Source organism: Lathamus discolor, chromosome 6 (genome assembly GCF_037157495.1).
Source record: "Lathamus discolor isolate bLatDis1 chromosome 6, bLatDis1.hap1, whole genome shotgun sequence".
Taxonomy (NCBI): domain Eukaryota; kingdom Metazoa; phylum Chordata; class Aves; order Psittaciformes; family Psittacidae; genus Lathamus; species Lathamus discolor.
In genome coordinates, this window is record NC_088889.1 from 37,484,079 (window position 1) to 37,507,820 (window position 23,742).

At 43.4% G+C, this 23,742-nt stretch overlaps 1 long non-coding RNA gene across 2 annotated transcripts in view; it reads left to right on the forward strand.

Moving 5' to 3' along the window:
- The window catches only part of LOC136017615 (uncharacterized), a 113,916-nt gene that overhangs the window by 84,889 nt on the left and 5,285 nt on the right, over positions 1–23,742 (forward strand). For both annotated transcript variants that reach the window (XR_010614014.1, XR_010614013.1), the window contains 2 exons: positions 17,960–18,020; positions 18,528–18,693. This is a non-coding gene — a long non-coding RNA (uncharacterized LOC136017615). The remainder of the gene's footprint in view (positions 1–17,959; positions 18,021–18,527; positions 18,694–23,742) is intronic.

Here is a 23,742-nt window from a genome sequence, read left to right on the forward strand (position 1 = left end):
AGTTCCCATAAACCCATTGCCTCAGCTCAGAGAGCCTGCTAAGGGGCAGTGGTCAGAGAGAAACAGAAGGAGAGAGAGAGATATCAAGTGTAGTAATCAGAATGAAAAATGGAGCTCCGGTTACTTTAAACAAGAGCTAATTTATCACGAGAACGAGTGGATAAGTAGCTGAGTTTCAGGCGTTCAGTAAGTTCCCCGTTCTGCTCCAAAAATTATTCCACCCCTGTCTCCATGCTCCCATAAATCATCCCCTTCTTCACTTCTGCTCCGATTACCAATTACTCCTGCCTACTACACGCTTCCCCCTGCCCGACAGAATCTGATGGGGCCCTGCCTTTTAATTTTACGAATGTTTTTTTCTTCTTGCTTCTCAGCTTCCCGTCCCTGCTCCTCCCCTCCCCAGCTTCTTTCTGCATCTTTGTTTCCCCTTTCCCTCCTCACCTCCTTTTTTCCTTTTTTAATGTGAAGAACGGGAGGGCAGTAATGCTTTCTGGCACCTCCCCCCATGAGGCTGACTGAGCTGAAGGAGAGGAATAGAAATTAATTATTTTCCCCAAGCTGAACTCTCTTTGGGTTTGTGGGTCCTGTCCCTAAGCACATGACAAATTCTAGATCCAGTACAGCTGTACCAAAGGTGAAAGTCTTGCTCTTGAGAGGATGTGTTGCTTTTTGTTGAGTCTTTGAAGGTAAACATAGTGTTTTTCCGTTTTTCCCTTGTTCTTTATTGTACACGGAGCTTTTTTGAGCTGCAGGCAGGAGAACTTTAATTTCTATTGCAGTGTGTTGTTTTTCTGCCTATGCTTCGCTACTGCTACTGTTTGCACTGGAGCCGTTCTAGCCTGGCTGTCACACAGATATGGAGGCGCTGATATGGGCCCCAACCCTGAGAATTTAGACTAGATGCACAAAAGAAACTTTTGTTGCCTTCACTGATTCCGTACACCAAACCAGCTTAAACCAAGCTTGCTATAACAAGCAAATATCAGCATTAGGAGAATGTGTTGAATTTACTGATATAGCTTTACCTTTCTAATATAAAAACCTTTGATATTACTTACGGATGGTATTCTAGTGTAATGTAAATCTGGTGCAGTATTTAGATGCTGTATGGATATGCACATGGATTGCATATGTAAGAATCCTGAAACTGTATTTCAAACATCAAAGAATTGGCACGCAATAATGCATTGTTTTGCTTATATATTGTTTAACAATATAAATTATTGCTGAATGTTTGTACTAGTTGCAGTTCGAGCACTTGAAATCACTGTTTGTCATGTTTATCAGTTCAGCATAGAGGCAACAGATCTGTTTGATTTCATTAAAATAGTTTTTGTAGGCTTCATTAATTGATTCTTAAATAGCCTGTGGATATTAAAAAAGGCTCAGGAGTGCTAACTTGCACAAGTTTAATAGATGCTGGCAAATCCTAAGTTGGAAGACCCATCCCAGCTGAAGAGAAAGGTTTATGCAGGTCATCAGTCTAACCTAATGTGCACAGAGCTGTTATTTCTACCTGTAAGATATTCAACCAAATTGTCATGAGGCTTACTGAATCTGAAAAGACAAAACTCCCTTGCCCTGCTGAGAACAGGGTAGGCAAAGTGACAGCTCTGCAGAGAAAGCAGCTGTCCAGAGCTGATTTTTGTGCAGGATAATGGATGGAGGAGATGGATTACCAGGTGATAAATCACACAAAGGAATTGGCTGGTGCCAGAACCCATGAGCAAGGAGATAGCTGGCATGCTCTGCAGTGGGTATGGCCATCTCCATCTGAGGAGCAGTAGCCTTTATGCATGAGTTAACAGGAGTTAATTATAGTGCAGCTTCTTGACATAAGGCCTTTAAAGCAAAACAAGGGTGGCAAAGGGAACATGTGGGTTTGTTTATTTGGTAGTTTATCTTTTTTCTTTTCAGGGAAAGGGTAAAGGAAATAATCTGTGTTCTCGTTTTCCCTCTTCATTCTCATTTTATCTTTATTTTCATTCTTTAAAGCGCTTAGTGTTATTTCCTGACCAAGAAGTATCACAGGCATCTTTCAGTAAAGAAATAAAGGAGCTAACTGAGCATGACTCAAGTCATTCCTATCCCACATGATTCATATACACTCCCTCTGTCCTGTCAGGCAAAGAATGGTTGCTGGCACTCACTATGTAACTCAGTAATCAATAATACTACTCCACATCACCCTAAAGGCCAATGATACTCTGAGCTCTGTGTACACTGGGCTGGGCAATCTATACATTAGAGAGTGACTTGGAGTGGGTAGAAAATTGGCTTCATCCTACAGCATCTTCCTGTGGACCAAAAGACATTATTATGTTGGGCACTGTTCAGTGCATCCAAAAAGCGTGCAGTGGTGGACTCCACATTTGAAATAATTTTCTAGGAACAGCAATACAAGACAATTCTTAATTCTGCTATTGAGTGCATACATGAAAATAGAGCCTAAAAAGAGAACCATGCTTCTGAGATGCAGGGAAAGCTGCTGGGTCAAGGTCAAAACTTGTCAAGGATGAAGTGTATTTTGTTTGCCTGTCTTTAATAATAATACTTTTTATCACTGAAAACATAATGAAGAAAGAAGAATCTGTGCCATAAGGAAGGATACGATGTTTTCAGGTGTTCAGCAGTGGGCTGACATAGCAGTGGAAACTGTTATAACAGAAACTGAATTATTCCTGACTTGGGAGTACCCCGGTCTTTGCTGTGTATATCCTGTCTGTGTAGCCATAAAGATGACAATGGTGATCTTCTTTTGCTAGAGCTGTGGAGAAAAGTTGCTGGCAAAGAAACGGAAAGGGAAGCTACACAAATGGTTCTTGTGCAAGGTGTTTCCAACCTGTCCTATTTTCTGTAGCAGAAGTAGAGCTTGCGCAGCAATCTGGCGGGCTCAGGAGGGGCTGGGAGCCCCCACATTGTTAGTGAGAGCAAACCTTTCAATTCATTTTTTTCAGGACAATAGTCCATAGACACATAAACTTCATCCCAAAGTTTTGGGTATAATCTCCAAAGCGTTGTGTGACTTGGGACTTCTTTAGTAATTGTAACCTGACACTGATGTTTTTAATAATGTAGAGGATTTTACTGAACATTGGCAAAGTCATACATTATTTGTGGAATTAGCCCATAACTTGTTTCATGACTTGTAGGGCAACTGAGATTTCATGCTTGTAGGGCAACTCTGTACGTATGGTCACTGGGTTAGCATCTGAAACACCAGGGGCCTTGTGACACTGACTGCAAAGATCGTTAAAGCTCGACCTATATTTTTTTAACATCATTTTGGAAAGGTAGTTCAATAGTAGGTTAATCTTCCAGCTGGCTCCTCCCAGGGACCTGGCATATACCAAACCCAGACACATCAGATCTGCTACCTTGCTATGCTATCACATTGTTAAAAACTCAGAGTGAGTGATTTAATGTTCAGAGATTTCTCTAGAAAACCCTACTATTTCACAGCAGTCTCTTTCTAGAGAAAGAGGCAGTGACTTTAGTTTGCCTTGAATCACGCTTTTTTAAACTTACATTTTTAGATGCTCTGACAGCTCCACTGGCAGGGAAAGAGCTTTTAAAGGTTTTCTTGTTGTTGGTTTCAGGATTTAGATGCTAGAAATCACTGTTTGCTTCCTGCTTGTGTTTTTCTGGAAAAACACTGGTATGGTATCAAGGCAGTAAGTAAACATGCATGGTCTGAGTCCAAGCAGAGGCATAGAAGAGTCTGAAACCTGGCAGAGTTGTATAAGACTGCAAGCTGAGATTTCTGGGCTTGCCCCACATCATCTTTCTTTGAATCTTGCTAGGTAGCTTCCCCAGGGCCCCCCTTACAAGAAACAAGGGCCCTGTATTCTCTTTACTACCTCCCAACCCTCTATGTGACAGCAGCTGTCCTTTCCCTACTTCAAACAGTACTGACTCTGTTAGCTGGGAGCAAGAGCAAATCTGGGAGCTTTAATGATAGAATCCTACTGAGTCTGAGGTAGAATAATTTTGAGGTTTTTTTTAAACTCACAATGGATGTGGGGGAATGGATGTAGCTGAGGCTTCCTTTGCAGAGCAACTGTGGCAAGAGCAATGGCCATCAATGCTTCTCCCTGCTGCCTGTTCTCCGTACTGTCACCCTGCCTGTGACATCCCTTTTCTCAGGAGTCTGGAGAGAAGGTTTTTCCCTCCCACCCCATATGGGTGCATGTTTGTGCACCACGAACGGGCCTGAGAGTTTCCTATGTGGTCCACAGAAGGATGGTAGGCCTTGCTTAAGTGACTGGATGTTTACGATACTATCACTGTGAGAAAGGATCCTTCCTATATGAAGAGATCTCCAGGCTATATTAATGTTTCATGCCACATCCTCTGTGTCTTGAAAACAATCTTAGTGAGGAAGGTTATCATGGGGCTTTTTAACCGATCCCCTCATATGTCCGTCACATCAAAGAAACCAATTAGGCTATGCTGCCTGCTTGCCTAAACCTCACTTAGAAGAGAAAGGAGCTGGCAGGATTAGGGATGCACTGGGAGAGAGGGATTTCAGAATCCCTGCCTGGAAAACACTAGTACCCTTTTCAGTTCTGTTGTTTTTCAGTGACAGTGTCATTAGTGGAAAGGAATAGGAAGGACTTAACACTTGAGCTGCCTAAAGCGTTCGGTTTGAATGACTCATCTAATGCATTCAGTCTTTTCCTAACCCAACGCTTATTTGTTGGTTATTAATTAGCTGTCATTGAATTTCCCAAATAATACTGTATACTTCTGATTTCTCTGTGAGAAACTTCTATAAAGAAGCACCCTTCAGTCCCCTGCAGGAGGAAATGGAGTTAATGTGTGCTCTGAGGAAAGAGACAAGTTTCTTCAAGCATACAGCAAGGTGTGTGCCTGCAGAAGGTTTTAGGACAGTGAGGCGCAGAGGGGCAAGTGGATTTCAGAAGTAATACTCTATTTTATTAAACTTTTTCATTTAGCATTTTCTGATTCTGGGATTTCTTTCTTGTGTGACATGGTGAGTACAAGTGTAACACTGACCTTTCTAGAGCAGCAGAGTTTAGCTGTGTTCTGAAAAGTCATCGCAGTCAGTCTTTTATTAATGGAGAGTATTGGGTTGCCCCAAATAATGGGGAAAATGGAAAATACGTTCCTGAAAACTGTCTTTGACTATGTTACCTTCTTGTTAGCAGTTAGGTAGAGTCAACCTTCCTCACTCTGGAATCAAAAAGAAGCATTTGTGATCTTTTACTTTGTAATTCAATTGAGGCAGCAGGGCTGTAGGGAAGGGTGCAGGATTCTGTTCCTCCCTTACCAACTGAATGGGTCCAGTCTGTGACTTCCCAGAAGACACATGGAGGGAGGCAGGAGAAGAACTGCATTGTGCCTGTAGCGTTAGTCTGGGTGAGGCATTATTTAAGCAGTAGAACATTTCTTACTGACAAAGCACAAGGAATCAGAATGCAGCATAATTTTGTGAGACCTGCTAGAGTTTACTCATGACATGTAAGGGTAGCCTTATAAAACCAAGCACATTGTGTTTGGAGTCATTAGGCTTCAAGTACTCATACTTTCCCTTCCCCTATGGTTTTAGCCACCATCCCTTCCCTTATGGTTTTAGCCACCATTTCATTTATGGAAGTACAGGAGAGGTAAATAGATACGTGTTTACATTGCAGTATGCACATATATACATGCACTGATGGCCAAATATTCCCAATAGAAACCGTTCACGTGGTGCATCAGAGCCCAGCTATAGTGACATTACAGATCCTACAGGGCTCATCTGTATCTTCTGCAGTAAAAGCCTCCTGGGTTTATGGCAACAGGCTTTCAACTTCTGGTGGGGAAAGATTTTAAGCCTGTGTAGCTTCCAGGGAAGTAGCTGGTGTTTTCAGGTAGTCAGTACTATTTTGCATTGAACCTTAGCTAGATTTTGGAGTACCCTGGCTATTTTTATTTTTGTGCTTATTAATGAAGATCTTCTGGGTAGGTCTTTTCCATTCCTTTTAATGGATGTGCCTGGATTTTTATGGTAAAATACATCCTGTAGATTAACAGATAAATGTTGCAATTACTTCAAATACTCCTTGTGATTCACAGTACAAGAATGTGATGATTCGGTTTACCAACAGTGTACCTAATTCAGCTTGCTTTCTTGAGTCTTTCCTGCTGTGTTAGGGCATTTCTCAGACCACCTACCAGGCTGCATTTTTATTGTTATTAAATGCCTCCATCCCTAAGTGCTAGAAATCTGTCCTCTTTAATTCCAGGCACTGATATCTCTGGAGAATGTTTTTTTGTATTAGTTCAAAACAAGAAGAGGCTGGATTAAAAATAATATGGAAGAGTACAAAGAGTCTGGTTATGCTGCTGAGGCCCCGAAGAGTGTGTAAGAAAATATAATATTGTAATAAGGAGACCACTGCATATCACTATTGCTCCCTCCAACAAGGGGACAGAATTACCTACCTTTGTGCCATAAACCATACACTATTAGCAGGCAAGAGGGATTTTTCTCTAGCTTGTACAGTAGGTTCATTCTCTTAAAGGAAAAAGACCTGCACAACAGCAGAAGAAGATGGGATAAAAAGCCATGAGATAGCTGTCTCTGATAAGATAACTGGCTAGAGCTTGTTTATCACAAGCTCAGAAAATCATTAGATAAGGCGCCGCATGGTGATTAGCGGAGGAATCATAAGGGAGACTAAAGGCGGGGACAGCAACAGGTAGTGCTGAAAGTGAAAGTATTATGCTGAAAGGAGGCTTTTCTCAGGTCTTGTCTTGACCATTAGTGGCCTTGGCCAAATGACCAGTATGGTGCTGATGAAAGGTCCAAAAAAAGGAGACATTTCCAGCATATAGATGCTTCCAGTAAAGAAATGGAACTATTGTGCAATAGTCCAAAAGCCTGGTATGACCACTCCTGAAATAGCACATACAATTCACCAGTATCCCAGAAACACAGGTATGAATTTGGAAGAGAGCACAGAAAGGTACTAGGATGACCAGTGATATGGGGAATCTGCTTTATAGGATATTAAGAGCTTTGCTAGTTCAGTCAGGCAAAATGAGGAAAGAGGGATATGATTTCTGTCTATAAATACATCAAACCACAAAACCCTCAAGAGAGAGAACAGCTATTTAAGCTTAAGGACAATGTTGGCACAAGAACAAATGGGTATAAATTGGCTGAGAATAAATTAGTCTGGAAATTAAATGAAGGTTTCTAACCATCAGAAAGAGAAGTGAGATTCTGTAACATCCTTCCAAGGGAAAAGAAACAGAATGGATTTTAAGATGGAGCCTGACCTTTTATGAAAGGACTTCTGCAATTATGCTGGTAGCAGGAAGAGAGTGGACTACATGACCAAGGAGTTTGTTCCAGTCTGTGCTCCCACCTTCTCTCACCCTATGCTATGCCCCTTCTCTTTCCTGGTACTCTGAGTTCCACCTGCTCCTGCTCTAAAGGCACCATGGACCCCTTATCAGAATTCTGCATTGCAATAGGTTGTTTTTAATCCTCCCTATATCTCCCCTATTTTTTTCCTTGCCGAGCTTGCTGGGCTGTAATGTTTCCCTTCGTGTAATCCATCACAGACACAATGTCGCTTGTGCAAATTAAAATGCACCTTGGAATAATAAAAAAGGGGATTTTTTTTTTTTTTCCCTTCCCAGCAGCAGTTCCTCAACACAAACCATTTGTCTCTGGGAAGAAATTCAAGCATGTTAACCCTGTGTGTGCTCCTGTGGGATACACAGCACCTCCTGTGGGAACACCACTTAATGGAGAGCTGTTCAGTGGAGCAAGCTGCCTTGAGCTCTGGACCTTGTAGACAGCTGGAACTGAAACCCACTTCTTTCCTCATGAACACATTGATGATTGGGTCCAGTGCAATAAATGAAATGTCCTCTGTGTCAGGACACAGAAGTACAACCCAGGAAAACTACCTAGCAAACCATGTGGTGATCCACAGAACTCAAACAAATAGTCCGAGTTGAGCATTGTACATTAGGACCTTTAGAAAGAATCACTAGGAACTATTTGAGTGATAAAAGAGTCAGCAGGCTATTCCATACTGCTGTACAGTTATGGAGGCTATAATTGGCCTTTAGGTCAGGCACTGGTCACTTGTGATTTAGAAATAAAGCTACAATGAACTATTACTGAATGAATTCCATCCTTGCTGAGACAGTGCATGTAAAAGGTTAAGTCAAGGACAGGATTTTATTTCTTCATTCTTTCATTTGGGAGGAGGGTGTGAATTTCTCCTCAGTGGCACATAAATTCTGTGAAGTTAAATACGCATTTTAAAAATCTGTTGTATGTGACAAGAAAGGTCCAGAATTGGACTGAGAGGTACTAGAGGATATGAGTGCTTGGCCATAGAGAGGACGGGGCATTGCACAGCTATCCTAGCTGGAATGACATGGGAATAGCAGTGGGGATGGTAGACCAAGACCAACTGCATTCCCTGTGGAGGAGCACTGGTGCTTGGATAGAAAATGCTTCCATAAGATCATCGTTGAGGGATAAGACACCTTTATGATTTGTAGCATAGGCTTTTGGTGTATGGCTTAGGCTTTCATACATCCTAGATTTTTCTCAGACATGGCTGGATATTTTTCTTACTTCCCTAAACAACTGCTTCACCCAGACTTTCACTCCCATCATGGGTGTTGTTTTATTTACAACCAGTAAAGATCTCAGTGGGTCACCTTGTACTCCAACAGGACCGGTATTCCTTACTTTCAAACTTCTCTTTTGCTCCCAGTTTCCCAGTTCAGGAGCCTGCTAGGCTGTTCAGTGCATGACCTTATTGGGAACTAATGTTAGCATTGCTGCAGTAAGACTCATATTGCTTTCCATATCAGGCATAGGTCTTGAAACATCCACTTTGACTTGGGGAGAAGTCATGTCCCCAGACCTGGAGCTAGACTAAGCCATGCAGAATGCAGAAAGACAGCTGATGTATGAGGGGGAAAAAGGGCCAAGCCCAGCATGAAAAATGCAATTCAAAGCTTCAAGTATCTGGCAGAGGAGGTATCTTCATTGTTATTAATCCTTATGTGGAATAGAAGGCCAGGAGTGGTTAAACAAACGGTCACGTATCCAGCAGTGAAGAAATGCGCAGACATGCTGAATATCACTAGTTAGGTTACCAGAGGAAGCTCTTTTCTCTTTTTGTGGGCCTGATTTTGCCCTGACTAATTCCAGCAACCTCAGCCATTTTACTGTGCTATAGAGGCTGGGTGGGCATCTGGAATTTACTCTGTAGAGCAGCAAATTCTACTTCTATAATGGGCTGCTCTACTCTTCATTTTCTTCAGGCGTCCCAAACAAATGACAGAATCCTAGGAGACTGTTTCTTTTCAGTTTACTGTTTTTTCCAGTTCTTCCTACTTTGAGTCTTGCTGTTTCCAAGCTTCATCCTTATCATCTGAAAAGAATTAATTCCAAGTTTGATCTCTGCTCAGATTTCTTGTGCCAAAGAAGTAGTGCTCTTTTCTTGGTGTCATTGTCTTCTTTAGTCTCCTTCTTATAATACAAATATAATTCAGGACCCACCATTTTTCTGGTAAACCTTCTATTTCCATTAGATGCATAGAAGATTTTAATTCCTTCAAGCCTCATTTCCACATGAAACAAGGCTCAGGTGATCGCACTCTCTGTGACTGTACCTGTTTTTTCACACATTCCTCACAATAACTTTTGAACCTTCCAACCCCCATTTAATTTACCTGAAAGAGATGCAGAGATCTTAAATGTGCCAGTTCCCAACAGTTTCCCTGGGCAGAGAAAACAGTTTTTCAGTGTCTGTACTGAAGGTTTCCTAACCTCATTCCTTGTTAGATGGACAAGACAGTGCTGCAAAAAGAGTACCTGAATGTCCTAGTTGTGGGGAAAACTGGTTGGAGTTCACCTCTTTTTATGTGCAGCATAGTAAATTCAGCACAAGGCATAAATCCATAGTAGGATTCATTCATTCTACTGCTCACAGAGGTACTTTTAATGGGTTCAGTGGATGGTTTCAGGATTCCCCAGCCATCCTCACTTCTACCTGGGGTGTGAATTTGTATTTCCTTTTTACTGCCTTCTTCCAGTTTGGACTTACATTTTCTGTTGCATTTTGTCACATGAGACATCTCATTCTTGCCTGACTCCAAAGGCCTTTTCCATTGAACATTCCCATTTTCCCCATTTTGATTGTGTTCTTCAGCATAGGGTGTATTTAGCAAAGCAATTAATTATGTTTAAGTCTCTGTTTCCCTCTCTTCACAGCAGGAGGGAAAGCAGCCAGCAGCCCTCAGAGCCAAAAGAAGACAAGCTCAAGCTGGTGTCACAGAGCCTTCTTGCTTGATGGGGCCAACAGAGCTGTTTGCAGTGAGGTGGGGAGGATGCCCACCCAGTTTATGGGCAGTGTGGTGGTTAAGTATGTGAGTTGCTACACAGTTTAGATCATCTTGAGAGAGAACATTTACAAAACAAAGAGACTGCAAACAATATGGAGAGTAGGCACTTGTGAAAGCCTATGTTTGAATCCTTGCTGTGTTTGACCTTGGAAATCAAACACACTTCCCTTACAGTGTCTCAATTTCCCCATATGCAAGCCCAGACCAGTAACAGCTGTCTATGTCCCTTGCCATTAGTAGAGGAAGGTAGCAAGTGTTTGTCAGGGGAAGAATCATCAAGTATTGTTACTCTTCTGTTAAGGAGAACTGGAGTTTAACAGGAATGATTTTCCAGCACCACCTAATATTGAGAAGTATTTGAGAGTCCTCCTGGCTACATGCACATATGTTCACTTAGTGTCATGTTTTCTGTTTGATTGTATACCCAAAGGGACAACTTTGGGCATAGAAGGAGATGACTGGGAGCTGGTGAAAGCAAAACCAGGCATGACACTCCATCTCATTCTTAATTCTGCACTGGCCATTAATCTTTTCCTCACTGCCAAGACTTGGACTACAACAAAGACAGGAGGGCAAATACAATAATTCATTGAACCGGTTCCTCACAAAGACTGACAGAAGGAATTGCTTTTTCATCCCTGCCTCCACCAGCTACTGTTATTGCTCTGATGACCTCCTCCTGGGAAGAAGAGGTAAGCCCCAGGAAGGGGGCTTTATGCTCATCTGCAGGGAGGCAAAGCTTTCTGTGGAGTCTGAATCTGGGGGAACACTGTAAAGGGGATTACATACCGTGGTCCTCATCTTCTGGACTGCTCTTTCCTTTCTGTGTTAAGCTAGTGTCCTCACAATACTATTTGGTAACTACTAGGGCTGTGTGGGAAGAAGTCCAGCTAGGACTCTCCAGTCCCCATCCTCTTACAGCATTGCTGCACTGGCATCCAGTACTAGCTGACATGACCCTGTCTATCGAATTCAGTGCGCTGTGGAGCAGCTGAAGCTCTTAGCTAAGTGGAGAGAAATGACTACCCCTTTATTCCCTGTCCTCTTCTACAGGAACCCTGGAAGATGAATTGGTCTATTGACTCAGAGCAGAAGTAACTTGATAGTTGTGCACTTCTCTGGAAAGCAGCTACACTGCCCTGTGCCCATGTCTTGTTATGTGCTGGCTTCATTGCTCTGACAGCATGAAAGATGTTTGGTTTTGTTCCTAATGCTGTTATCATTTATCATCCTCTTGTAAAGCCAGAACCTGCTGCTCACCAGCCCTCCCTCTATGCTAGGTTTTCTGCTCCCCCTCTACTCCTGCCCCGGCAGGGAAACAGCTTGTATGCCAGAAACAAACTGTCTTTCCATTGGGTACTAGAAAAGAGAGAGCATCCTTTCTGCTCCCCAAAGTGGCTGCTGTGACCTATGGTGATGGTTTGACTGGGTTTCAGCTCTTGAGCTTTGGAGGAGCAACTCCAGTCATGGAGTAGAGAGCTGATGGTAACTTTATCTGATAGCTGATCTTTACCCCACAGAGACGGTAGCTGGTCCTCAATCTGGGGAACTCTCATACAGCTGGTGACTGTGGAAGGACATAAGCATTCAACTGCTAGAGACGGAAAAAGGGATGTGGTGTGCAAAATCCCTACCCTTCAACTCAGTGTAAGTCCCTCAAAGTGGCTTGGGCTGCCTGTGTCAAAGCTGCCTGTGTCAGAGCTGTGGACTATATGGGGCTAGAACATAACTGTAAGAGCATCCTGCCATCTTCTGTCTTGTATCCATGTCCTAAAATAATCCTCTTAGTGGTTTAGAAGTGTTATGCATTACAAATCTGCAGCTGGGTTGGTGGCACCATTTCTGATTTTAAGCTCCTTATGGACCAGGTTGACCCTGCACTATTAGGTGTTTTCTAGGAGAGCAAAAATTACTCTTCATTGACTAGCATATCTGGGCAGTACTTCTCATACAAACTCTTTGCAACTCTCTATTGCCTGCCAGATGGAAGTGCAATGCTGAGAACTATTGGATTAAGTCAGCTCCCTAACACACCACTAGCTTTGCTCTTGCTAGGCTCAGAAGGATTTTGATATGGATTGGACTCCAAGCAGAACCTTGTTCTGGTATGGAATCTTCCAGTAAGCAGAATGATCTCACTCCATGGGGAGGCTGTCATCATTGCCTATGCATCTGCCAGAGCTGCCAGCATTAGACTCTTACTATCCTTATTTATAGAGCAATACAAATGTTCTAAGCACTTTACAGATACATAAAAGAGAAGATTCCCACTCCGCAAAGATCTGACAGTAACTCAGATGTACAGGAGTCATGGGACAATAACTCAAGTTCTGAGCAGGGCAGGCATGGTGGGAGAGGAGCTCAGGGCAGAAGTCTTCGCAACAGGACACTGTAAGAAGAGGGAAACTATTGGCAACCATTTGATGCAGGAAGCAGGTGTGGCTGAGTGGCCAAGGTGATGATGGGAGAAGCTGAGAGAAGGTGGCAAGCTTAGGAGTTGACTAGGAAGAGAAGGGGAAAGTGTAAGCAGTAAAACTGCTATCAGTGCATGGATGGAAAGCAAGCTAACTAGCAGTGCTCCATTCCTTTTCTGCTCCCAGCAGTGAGAACATCTGCATTCTCCCCAGTCTCCTTCTCCTACTGCTCTTGCTGCTGAGAAAGAGAGGAAATAATCTTAATGACTATCATTAGCAGTGCTTACTGTTCATCTGCCAGGAAGGGACTAGGGCTACATTTGCCAGAGAAGCCAACTTGTGGTTGGTACTACTCACTCCTGCCAGGGCCTTGCCTTCTTGGCCAGTGCCTGAAAACCATTCCCATGCAGTCACAGGTGTTTCTTCCTCAGTGGCTGTCAGGCCCTGTGTTGTAATGTGTCTCTGTCCTCCTCCAGGATGTGCTAAGCAAATCCTTGCATTCTGTCTGCAGCTCTGGTTTCTGGTGTCAGCTCGTGAGTCCAGCTGTGACTATGTGTGTTCCAGAGGCTGGAGGCAGGCCCCTATTTTAAGTACCTCTCAGCTTAACAGCAGCAGAGTTGCATTTGATTTTCTTACCTCTATTTTGTGGATCCATGTTCCCCTGTGAAGAGAAGTTGCAGGCTGCAAGTCAGCAATGTTTCCTGTCCAAATCAGTGTGTGTCATCCCTGCTGACCTTCCTCTATAAGCCTGCTGGTGATTGTGGAAGAGGGTTGCAAGGTTTTGCTTTTTTAGTCTGTGGTAATGGGCAATGACTGCTAGACAGAAAGACACCCTTGTCCTCCCCCCTCCCCTCCCCCCCGACTTTGTTTCCTGCTCAGGGCTAAGCACTTCTGCTGCCTTTTATTAATCTTCTCCTGGGACAGCACCATCAGTGGCCCATCAGCATGCAACATGCCCTCAGTTACTAACGTTAACTCGATTAGGGCAGTGAGGAGTGACTTCCAGGGGAAACTCTTCTCCACAGGCAGGATTTGCATACAGTGATTGATGCTGATATGTCCTCTAAACACATCCACATTTTGCATTTTAAACAAAGCAATTGCTGTAGAACTGCTCCCTGTCACTCAGTGGGATTCCCAGTGCCAGCACAGGACATACCTTCCCTTTCTTAAAACGGCCTGTCCCTTTCCCAAAGAGGACTCTCATGTGGGGTGAAGAGAAGGTCACTGGCTCTACCTTATGTTTGGAGGAGAAGAGACAGAAGCTTGCTGTGTGTCTTTGCTTGTGAAGCTGCTTGTGGACAGTTCTGGGCTGTGTGGATGGTGTTGAACAGTCAATGGGCTTTCCACCAAGGTCAAGCTTGAATGGAATACATAGTGTGAAGCCTCCTGGGCTTCCTTCAAACAGTCTTTCCTGGTCAGGCTATCCCCCCCCATCCACCAGCATCTCTCTGTCTTGGGAATACATGACCTGGCTGGCACCCATGCAGCACCAAATATGTGCATGTATTGTATTATGCATGTGTACAACATATATGTATGTATTATATGTATATGTTATGTATATACACACACATGTATATAAAAAAAATCCACCTTGCAAATTGTCCAAAGCAGCAAAAGATTCCATGGTTTCCTCCAGCTTCTACTGGGATTTATTTTTGGCAGGACGTGTCCAAGTGAACCTCTGATTTGGAGGTAATGTCCTGAGCCGCTTCTTTCTCTGAAGAGGGTGTGCAAGGGTGCAGGGGAGGAAATGGGTGAGTTTAACTTCTATTTGAAGGAAGAGGAGGAGGAACAAAATTGAATCTATGGTGATACTGCTGGTATTGGAGCTTTCTCTGCAAAGTTGTTTTATCTTCTTTATTATATCCTAAACGTATCCTTTCTTCCATAGCAAAAGGAATGTGCCCAGAGAGTAACCCTCTTTGAACAGCAGCAGGGACTTATCTGTAATTTAGGCTGCAGGGTTCCTTGGGGCAGGCACTCAGTGCTCCCATTTGTCCATAGAGTGCAGGGATCACTGAGGAGGTTAAATAAATAAAAATCATTCACATAATACTGTCCAGAGGTCCCAGAAAGAACATCTCCTAGATGGTGCAGGTGCTCTTTGCCTCCCAGGTGCTCCTGGCTTGCTGCACAGTGTGGGCTTAACACTTCCAACACAATTCAGAGGTTTGTTGGCACAGTGCTCGAGTGAGACCCAGAAAAGTTTTGCTTAGACTTAGTAGGAAATACCTGTTTTCACCCATTTCTGTCATTAGTTTTTCATCTCTATGCTTATCTCAGAGGACCTGCAATGTACTGCTGATTGCCCAGCTCATGTCAGGAACTTCGTGGTTTTGCAGAGCTAGGCTCTTCATCGCTGTGCTCATGCAGTCTGACTCCATAGATGTGGGAGCTCCATGGAGAAGGCGGCCCTTACATCTCCTGCCACACTGTATTAATTCTGCAAATGTGACAAGCTCAGCTTTGCAAAGATAACATATTGCCCATGTCTTGTTCTATTTAGTATTGTATTCAAATGGTCCAAGCTCTCAGCGATGTGGGCTGGGGAAGTGGCTCTGCAGACTTCTTTGTCACTTGACTGGCAGCTGGCTTCCAGAAGTAATTACAGTTGTTCAGTGCCGAGGCACACCAAACCACTTGGGGATTAGTGAGGCATCAGGTGCACGGTGACTCAGAGGCAAGAACAGAGATGCTCCAGTTCCCAGGCCATAATGGCCATAAGCTTTATAAACCCTAATATCCACTTGGACCTGGGACTAAAGTGAAAAGGGAACATTGCAGTGACCTTGCAGAGGGTGATCAAATTTTCCAGAGATCCAAACAGGGAAATTTAGACCTTAGGAGTTTGAAAGTGAATTGCATTGCCATCGTGTGGATACGTGGAAGCTAATGTCTGCTCAGAAAAAAATCTGGGACTCTCATTTCTTAGTTACAAAGGAAAACAAAGTCATGACAGCTAGGGAAGTTGTTAAATCAGAATGCTTAACAAAATGTGGAGTGGAATTATAATAACAATTTAACTATGGTGGTGACCAAATAAACACTGAAGTTAGTTTGATCAAAGTGATATGGGTAATAAGCATGAATTATAGTCTAATGTGTTCATTTAATGTCACTGCTTAGTGGCGTTTGGTGCTTAGAGAATTAGGTGTTAGAAACAGTAAGTGCTTAAAAAATGAATATGCAAAATAGATAGAGTAGTACAGGGTCAGCATAATTCTTTGGTGCCTTCTTCAGAGTGGTGTTTCCAGACACCAGACTGCATGAAGAGATATTAGGTGAATATTGTATACTGAAGCACAAAAAGTCCTGAACTAGTGGGGAGAGGATGGCTGTATGGGATTGCCTGTTTCCAGGGAAAGAGTTTCCAGACACAGAACCAAGACACCTGCTGGATCATTCTTTTCAGTGTATCTTGCCAAGGAAACTGAAGTCCTAAGACTCCATCTGGATCAGGCAATATATAAGGGTTCATGTAGAAAACTCTTTTAAAACGTTCTTATGCTGCATGTTCTTCACATGGTAAAGCCCAGTTTACAGTAGTTTAAGTGATTAGCCTCCTAGAATACGCAGTTCTCCTCTGTTAAGACTGGGACAAGTGAGGGACCTGTGCTGGATCACTAGGACATTAGGTATGATTTCTGCTATTGCTGCTTTTCTCTGGAGTACCTGCAATGGCAATACAGATATTACATGAATAAATACAAATACTGGCTTATGCAGTTTTTCCCAGGACAGAATTAGGTGGAAGGGGGAAGGATGAAAAGCCATTTTTCTGTAGGACATAGCCAAATGCAGAAGAGTAACAAGGAATGATCTAAGCACGGTGCCTTATGGCATGATCTAAGCACGGAGACTTAAGAATCAACTTTGAAGGTAGTGATGAGCAGTGGAAATAGGGCAAGATCATGGAGCAAAACTAAATCAGTTCTTTGTGCCAGTCCTTTTCTGTGATGCTAATTTTACTGGATAATTCAATCAATTTACCAGATTCAAAGTAAAGCTCAGTGGTCTGTGACCCCATATGCCTTTTTTAGAACAACTTACAGCATTTGCTACCCTTCATTACTCCAGTAGAACAGTTGATTTTAATGAGAGAATTCATGGGTTTAGCAGTCCAGCCACTTCCATCCCAAAGCCCTGCAGTTCTCTTGGATGTGCATGGTACACTGTGCTGCTGATTTGTTGTACTTTAGCAGCTTGTTCCTGCATCTGCTGTCTTGCCACTTCAGTCTCAGAAGGTGTCCCATCTTCATTACTTGGTAAGGGCAATTCTAGGAGAGAGGTGGCTCCAGCAGGTCTCTCTCTGGTGCAGTTTGGCACAGAAAAGCACTATTTTTTGATAGCTGGGTAAGTACTTGCCTTTAAGGCCTGCTTTAAAGCTGGCTTCTCCACGACAGACTTTCCTGTGTGCTGCAGTGACACTTTCAGCCATCCCTTCTCCATAAAGAGTGCAAGGAACACATACAGATGATAACCATAGTTTTTGCTGCTGTACCTCCTGCTGGGAAGCAGACCCAGAACTTTCTTACTCTGAATCTAACATCCCTTATTCCCTCTGCTTTGGATTCTTTGCTCCTGGCTATCAAACCCCAGATCTGGGGGCATAGGTTGAATTCTGCTTCTCAGCCAAAGAGATGGTGATTCCCAGAGAACAAAGCATGCAGTGAGGGCATGAGAAATCTCTTGCTGAGAGGAAAAACACCTTTCAGCTTTTCTGTTGGCTTTGAAGAGTGCAGGGCTCTGCCTGCCTTGTTCAGGCAGACTTTCCTCATCCCAAACAGTATTACTGTCCCATCTGGAAGTACGAAATACACAGTGAAAACACATAAATGGCTGCCTGTCACCCCTACTCTATGTGAGTCTGATCTAAGCTTCATTGATGTCTCCAGGAAGTCTCCAGCTTTATTGATGCAGAAGCTCTGAATTGGCATGTTCTCCTTTTCACTATGTCTTCCCTCCCTTCCCCCCTCCCAGCCCCTTTCCTTTACTATGGCTACTTGCAAATCAGGAGAAATCATCTAAGATTCGCTGTAGGAAGCAAAGGAGCAGGGTAGTCACATTGAGAGCCAGGGTGAGGAAGAAGGTGACATTAATGTTAATGTCATTAATTGTTAATGGTTGCTTCTTTCCTCCTTTGCCAGGATCATGTTGGCCTCCCATTTGTGTAGTGCACTCTCACTGATGCAATGGCCGATGGTGAAGGTAGGGCAAAAATCTTCATGTCATGGTTTTCTGCCAGGCTGATGAATTGGAAACAGGCAGTAAAGCTAGTTATGCCAACTAGTTGAGGAACAAACTGTATCATATACCTGTTTTCTTATAGTTCTTTTATAAACTCTTCTACTTGCCCTGTTTCTCTCACTCTTTGCTCCTTGAAATCTCAAAATACATCTAGGCACAAGGGCAGGAACCTTTCTAGCCATGAGAAATGATCCAGGAGAAGTGGTACCTATGGTGTGGACTGGCAGGGAAATAATATTATGCCCACATCTCCCCACTCCCATTAAGAAGTGGAGGTTGGGAACTGTGAGGGGAGAAGAAAAACAGAAGAGAGATTATTTTTGTAATGTGCTTAGTAGTAATAACTGAAACATAAAGCTACCTGTAAAGGGTATTTGACTCCTCAGCCAAGTCTGAAGCACAGAGATGCTGCTTAATGTTCTTTTTGTGTTATCATTATATCATATTTTTCTCTCCTTTTTGTTCCAGAGGTACTACATGTTCCCAACCTAATGGGTAGCTGGTTATCTGATGAGTGCTCATGGAAGAGATCATTATCTCATTTCTCAATCATGGCTGGGAAGTCACCAGGACATTTTTTGTGAAGGACATCTAGCCAGCTCTGCTCACCTTGAGAAGCATTGTCCCAGCACAGGTTAGCCCCTCTCCCTTGGCATATCACAGCTGAGTTGCAACTACTCATAGACATAGCCCAGATAGATAGTTTCTATTGCAGTTTCTGTTCTTTGACTCGGTTGATCTTTGAAAAGAGTAATGTTTCTCTGCCAGATGAACAATTCATATAGGGCCAGACTCAGTGAAAAGGGCATTTGCTGTGATGACCTGTGTGAGAATAAATATAATCAGCAAAGTATGGAACCTGGTACCAAGGAGGTGACAGCGTTTGCACTTAGCATGGTATCTCACTGACAACTTTGGGGTAATTTATTTATTCCTCATATTGGGATAAGTAACACACACAGCTGTCAGGCAGCTGTAGGTAGACTACTGCTATCTTTCTTTGTGAGAATGTCCAGAGGGTTAACACGAGTAACTCAGCAACATATCCTGACATACAGGGCAATCACAAATTCCGGAATTAGCCATTGATGCCCCCTTTTGTGGACGTGTTCCATGGGAAAAGCAATTGCTGTAACTGTTTGTGTTAATAACTATTTTGCCACGTGCATGCCGCATCCTGACAATGCAGCTGTTCTAGTTCAGCACTGGCAATACAACGTATTGCTATGTGCTCCCCTTCCGCATGGCCTTGCTGGCTTATGCAGGCAGGATATTGAGGTTCTTTTGCACTGTGCAGTTGAGCCTGAGGTGAATGTGGTATTTCGCTGGTCTGGCATGGCTTGTCTAATTAACTAAAGCTGCCACAGAAGCTGCCGTGATCTACCCTGTGGACTGTGTCTCAGGCCTGTTCTTCATTCCTGTCTGCCAACACGAGCTTGAGAGTGAAGGGGAAGGATAACCTAGCCCGAATGGCAGTCACAGAGCAGTCATTTTGCAAAAGCCATCCTGTAGCCCTCCCCTTGGTTTGGTGAGCATCACTTTGATGGCACTGCATTACTTGCAGGGCTGAAAAGGACATCTTAGCAGAGCCTCACCAATGAAAAACAATAACACGGTTACCTGGGGTGACCCTCCTTCCAAGTGGAAGGCATCCAGAACAATGAGCTGGCTGCTGCCCACAGGGACAGGGTTTTTTAAGGGAGCTGGAACAGTCCATCCTGCAAGGGGTTTGGAGCAGCTCAGTGTGGTCAGCAGCCACAGCGGACTGAATACTCACTGGTGGCCTCCCCACCCAGAGGGCAGTGTGCCAGAAACACAACAAGAGGAGGAGGCAGGAGAAAGAGAGACTATCACAGCAGTGAAGGAACAAAAATGTATCAAAGATTAGTCAGGGCAACAAGCTGGATCAGAGTAGGGGCCTCCTCTGGCAGAGCTACGGTGGAAAGAAGAAATGTGCAAAGCAGCAATAGCAATGTAGGATTTTCTGCGGCTAGAGAAAGGGAGCCTGAGCTAGAAGTGCTCAAGGCAGTGGAAGAGCTGGGGACAGTGCCTTGAAAAGCTGATGCCTGCACTAATGCTTTTCCCATAAGTATCACTCCCTTCAGACTTTGCTGTATTTTTGTGATGTGATGACAAAAACAATGGGGGAAATGACAAAAACAACTGAGAGAAATGAGTGATTACCCCAGGCTTGGTTACAAGAGTTCATTAGATTGAAAAATATCTGATGAAATCGTGCTTCCTACGACTGACCCAAAGGATCATCAATTTGTAGTAGCATCAACCACTGACAAAAACTATAAAAAAGAGTTTAGTTAATGTGCTGGAGTTTAATAATGTAAATGCTAATACAGAATGACTTGCAGTGTTGTGATGGAAAAAAAATTTACAGTGCTGGAAATGTAATTATTGATGGTGACTGTAATTTTGGCTTCAGTTAAATCGTTTTCCTTCCAAATGTAACACTCTTCAGTGAGATTATTCATAACTTCTGTATTTCACTTGACTTAATTAGCACACAGTGTAAATTAACCCCTCTCAAAAACATGATTTATGTGCTGTGATTTAACCAATCTGTTAAATGCAGCCTTGTTTTGTGTTGATTCTTGCCAATTTAGGCGGTGATCTCAGTTTGCTTTGTCCTGGCTTCTCCTTCTCTGATCAGTGCCCTGCCTTTTATTACTCAACAATTGCGGTTACGTCAGGAGTGTATGATAAAGCTCATGGAAAATGTGGTGCTGGTTTCTTGAAATCAGGGAACAAGATGTAAAGTAATTTCATTCATCAAAATAATGCACTTGATTCCGGGACTCTTTTAGAATGGTCAATGTGCTGATTTTAAGCATTTAGAAAAGCCTGGTATTTCAGCAAGCTGGGATTTCTAAACAGAAACCAGTTTCTTATTGTGTGATAGGAATGCATTTAAAAAAAGTCTTATTTAATACATCAAGGAATGCATTAAAATCTTCTGTTTCTAGAACAATCCTTTGTGTTATAAGAAAAGGAATATATCAGAGAAAGGCCAAGGTGCCTTTTTAGTTTCCTCTGGTTGTTTCAGGTGGATGAAAGGGAGAAAAATGATCCGTTGGGGAAAAGGCCACATCCATGTAAAGGAGGAAGGATTCCAATTTGCTATTGTTGTTATTGTTAGGAAAATACGGGTTAAAAAGGCTCATACTTTGTTTCTAAGCTATTCTGAAGGTAAATATGAACTCCAGTAGCACTGTGAATGCAGAACTACAAGATGTAATGAGTGTGTATGTTTGTATGTAGATAGCTACATCTGTCACTGTATCTTAGATAGGTACTAGGTTTTTGTACTTGTCTTTAAAGCATCAAGATCATGTGGTGGAAGGGAGCCATTTGCCTTCCTTATTATCACATTTTCCTAACTTTGACTGGTGCATTGTATACCCAGGGAAGGAGTATCTGGCAGCTCTACTTCTTCCCTGAAAAGAAACGACCGTGAGTGAAATTGAAAGACCTAGAAGACTGTAAATGGTAAAGAGAAGTGAGCGGGGGACTGTTTGTTTTGTCTTCTAATACAAACTGTAGGAGCATGAAATAAATAGGATGAGCTTGATGGCGTGTTCAGAACAGGCAAAGGAGATACTTCTTTGGGCAGTGATCCATGGAACTCATTGCTGCAGGAGCTGAATGCTTGTTATGGTTGAAAAAAGGGACTGGAGAAATTAAAGTAAGAAAAATCATTGGGGTTATTAAATGCAAAGGCCTCATCTCTAGCTCAGGTAGTCTTTGATCCTTAAATCACTGGCAGACTTACGCCTCCTTGCCCTGTTTTTATGTTCTTCTCTGGTCATCTGCTGCCAGCCACTTTAGCAGAGAGGGGGCACTGGCCTAAATGGGTCTGTGGTCTGAAGCAATAGAGCTGTTTCTGCATGTGCTGTGTGTGCTGCCAAGGGAAGGTTGCAGTCACCATGTGGCTATTTAGATTTACGAGGGGCTCCGTGAATTAGTGACACCTGAGTCGTGATGCGTCAGTGGTACCTGTTGTCTTCTCAGTTTTTCTTATGAAAGATGGCTTGAGCCTTTGGCCAGTTACAATTTTGCCCCCTACTTACAATTATTTGGATGCTGCTACTCCCAGAGCTGAAGACGTTTCTAAGCTCACTCAAGCCCTGTGGAAGGAAGCACACAAGGACCAGAAGCATGATGGGCCTCTCAGAGCTGACCAGCCCTAACGTAGAGACTCTGGCTGCAGTTCTTTTGGAGCAAGGCTGTTGGTTTTGGCTGCCTGGCAGCAATGTTTTGGATCAGGGTTGTTGTGTTTTGCTGAACCACCCTTGCGCTTCATAAACCCAGCTCCTCACAGTCGCTTATCAGCCTCTGTCTCTTCCAGCCACCCCAACGCACTGCAGGGCTAACCCTGCTCCCTATGCAGACGTTCAGGTTTTGCCACAGTGTCACTTCAGGTCATTGCAGCGGGACAGAAGGGCTTTGTAAAGAAAGCCAGGCACACAGCACAGCCTCTCTGCTTCCTGGTACTGGGAAGTTGAACACTGAAGTTTTCTCTGCATCAGCTAATATTTGCTTTGATTCCCTCTGTGATACCTTAGCCTGAAAAAGAAAAATCTTGTCGGTTTTCATTTTATTTCGTGTTCAGGTAGCCACAAACAACTGCTGCAATCATGTTTTAGCATTTGGAGCTTAAGAACGTATCCCAGCAGTTAAACATGACTTTATCCTGGGGGAGAGAAATGTGTTCAGAGAACTCAACGTTGATTAGGTTCAACAAGTGCTGGGTCCTGCCCTTGGGTCACAATAACCCCATGCACCAGTGCAGGCTTGAGGAAGAGTGGCTGGAAAACTGCTCGTCAGAAAAGGACATGGGGGAGCTGAACATGAACAGCTTCTTCCCAGGCAGCCAAGAAGCCCAGCAGCCTGCTGGCCTGTATCAGCAATAGCGTGGCCAGCAGGGCCAGGGCAGTGATCATCCCCCTGTACTCGGCACTAGTGAGGCTGTGCCTTGAATCCTGTATTCTGGGCCCCTCTGTACAGGAGAGATACTGAGGTGCTGGAGCGGATCCAGAAAAGGGAAACAGAGCTGGTGAAGGGCCTGGAGCACAAGTGTGATGAGGAACGGCTGAGGGAACTGGGGGTGTTCAATCTGGAGAAGAGAAGGCTCAAGGGGGACCTTATTGCTCTCTACAACTACCTGAAAGGAGGATGGAGCCAGGAGGTGGCTGATCTCCCAGGTAACAAGTGATAAGACAAGAGGTAATGGTCTCAAGCTGCACCATTGTATTACATGCATATATATATATATGTAATATAACGCATATACATATACATATATATGTATATACATACATATATTATGTGTGTATATATATATGCAGTTGTAATATACTGGATATTAGGAAAAAATTCTTCACCAAATGGGTTTCCCAGGGAAGTGGTGGAATCACTGTCCCGGTAGTGTTTAAAAAACCTGTAGATAAGGCTCGTAGTGACATGGTGCAGTGGTGGTCTCCGGGATAAGGGTTGGACTTGATGATCTTTCTTAAAGGTCTTTTCCAATCTAGTTGATCCTATGATAAGTAAAGAAGCCTCCTTCCCTCTTCAGCTAATTGGAGAAAACAGAATATTTTTCTAGTATTTCCTGTGAAGCTTTTCTGTAAGAAGAAATTTCAGGTTGCCCTCAGTTTCTCCCAATGCTCAG